Genomic DNA, 2,294 nt, shown 5'->3' on the forward strand with positions numbered 1-2,294 from the left:
CCAGAAGCTTAATCTAAGAAGAAAGAACAAAAATTTAAAAATGTAACATCTTCATGGAAGAGCCAAACAGGAACATAGTTCAGTGTTATGGTTACTGACCCCTACAGGCTTACCCTCCTGAATGCTTAGTGTTTCTTTCTCTCCCTAATAAAACAACTTAACCATCCTTGATAACTGTAATAACTTTGATTGTGTATATTTGCAGTATTAACTTGGTGTCAAATGTTTCTGATCACCCAAACACACGTTGATTTAACTATCTGACTAGTCAAATTAGGAGTGATAAAGCAGGGAGACAAGGAAAACATTCAAGTTGATGGGCCTTTAGGAATGAACTTAACTAATGCTTAAATGAACTGAACCCCACTGAACGGGGATTAACAACTTTACACAGCTTCCTGCCTACACTTAGTCTGTGTGGTGCCTCACTCTTCCTCATTGACCTGTAGCACAAGGCTCTCACACCGACCTCCCCTGACAACCTGTCTTTATTGGACACTGAATAAAGATACCATTAGCATTATTTCTGTATTACTCATGTCAGCACGTCTTAAACATATATATTTTACACTTAGCAAGAGTAGCATTAGGTAGTTAACTACCTCCTTAGTTAGCCAACTACCTAACGCTATTATAACAGTGTCTAACAACAAAAGTGACATTAGTTAAGAAAACCTCAACTATAGTTTCGGACGACATAAAATACCGTTTAATAAAACATTTAATATAGAGAATTGACATCAAATGAAGGACATAGCGGAGTAACGTAGTGTTTGCATTTGACGCTTAGCGTTTCTTTGTCGTTAATTTACTTTTTCTTACTGTAGCCGGATGGGCTACTCGCCCTTCTTTTTCTCTCTCTCGCTCGCTCTACCACCCTCGCTCTCTTTCCGCTGCACTCGCTCCTTGTATCGTGTGATTGGGTTAATTAGGAACCCACCTGCATATTGATTACAGGGTGGTGTTTACCTGTATAAAGGGAAGCTGGGTTTTTTTGTTGGATCATTCCTCCCGAGCTTCTGGTGCGATACAGCAGTAAATGCTGGCCTATTGGTTAATTTACCGATGCAATCGGATTGTGTGACTGCTACAGGTAGGCCTCCTTTCGACCTCTGATTTCTCTCAAAAGTCGGTAACTAGTAGTCATAATTCTGCGGCCCGCTATAGCGCGGCTGTTTCTCTTTTCTTTACTCCAGCTGTGGTGGAGAGACGCGTGAGTTGCGTTCACCGTACAGTACAGCGCCTCCAGTCTTGGGGTAAGCCGCTTATATTATAGCTGCTAGTATTTGTAAATTAGAGACGATTAAGGTTATCTTTGCCTTTTTTGTTTGTAGGGTTTGATTGCTGCCGCACCCTCTCAGGGACCAACTGCCTGATTTTAAGCAAAGGGTCGAGACGCCTGCCTAGCTGCTGTCTTGTCTTGCCCTGTTTTATCTTGTGTTCCGATCTGTTGGCCGTCCAGTTTTGTTCCTGCTGCTGGCCTTGCCTCGCCCCTGGGGGCTTTGGGTCTCACACTAAGCCCCTTTTTGGACTATCGTTTTACTCCAGCTTTTGCGGCTGGTCGGGGCGATCTTCAGCTGCATATTGGGCTGGTGTTACAAAAACTGGTACCGCCTCTCCCTTTCCCTCTCCCAGTTGTGGAGAGCTGCGCGAGACTGAGTAGGGCTACGGACAATCGGAACCAGCACCAGCTGTGGGCTGGCTCGCAGAGCACGAGTATTTCCAATCTGTGCTCTGTGGTGTGTATGTGGGTGTGTTTTATTGCAGGTCTCAGTTTTCCTTTTAATTTCTTTTTTTAGTATATAGAGAGCCTTTTTATGTCCCATGCTCTTTTTATCCTGTTTAACGTGTATATCTTGTGCTTTTATTTCAGTGAACTGAGGATCTACCAGCGGCCGTGGGAACTTAGGTGGCGGGTCGTTTTCAACACTTTTGTTGTACAGCACCAGGTGAATAGACTATAGTGGGTTTTTTTGTGTGGTTTTCTTTTGATCCACCGCTGCTGGTAAGTCCCAGTTGTATGTTTATTTTGTTGTAATTTGGGACACTATTTTAGACATTTAGTGCGCTGTCTTTGTTGTTTTGTTTTTTTATTTATTTTTCAATAAATAAAATGGTGTTAATACATTGAGCCGGCCTCAGTGTGCATCCCTGAACCTGTGCAAACGTTCTTTTTAATTATATTTCATTTCTAAAGTTCATATTTCCTGGGGGCTAGAATTCCCCCCAGGTGGTGTTGTCATTTTATTATTTCTTTCATAACCCCGCCGACCACTTGGTCACATTACCTTCGT

General features: G+C 42.7%; 1 long non-coding RNA gene across 1 annotated transcript; it reads left to right on the forward strand.

Annotated features, from left to right (window-relative positions):
* The first annotated feature begins 886 nt into the window (after window positions 1-886).
* LOC146389791 (uncharacterized) lies at window positions 887-1,388 on the forward strand. Its single transcript, XR_014798556.1, has 3 exons — window positions 887-1,093; window positions 1,168-1,256; window positions 1,335-1,388. It is a non-coding gene; the product is annotated as an uncharacterized LOC146389791 (long non-coding RNA).
* Window positions 1,389-2,294: the final 906 nt, after the last annotated feature.

The sequence above is a fragment of the Perissodus microlepis genome, chromosome 3 (genome assembly GCF_051167445.1).
Source record: "Perissodus microlepis isolate ML-2025 ecotype Zambia chromosome 3, ASM5116744v1, whole genome shotgun sequence".
NCBI lineage: Eukaryota > Metazoa > Chordata > Actinopteri > Cichliformes > Cichlidae > Perissodus > Perissodus microlepis.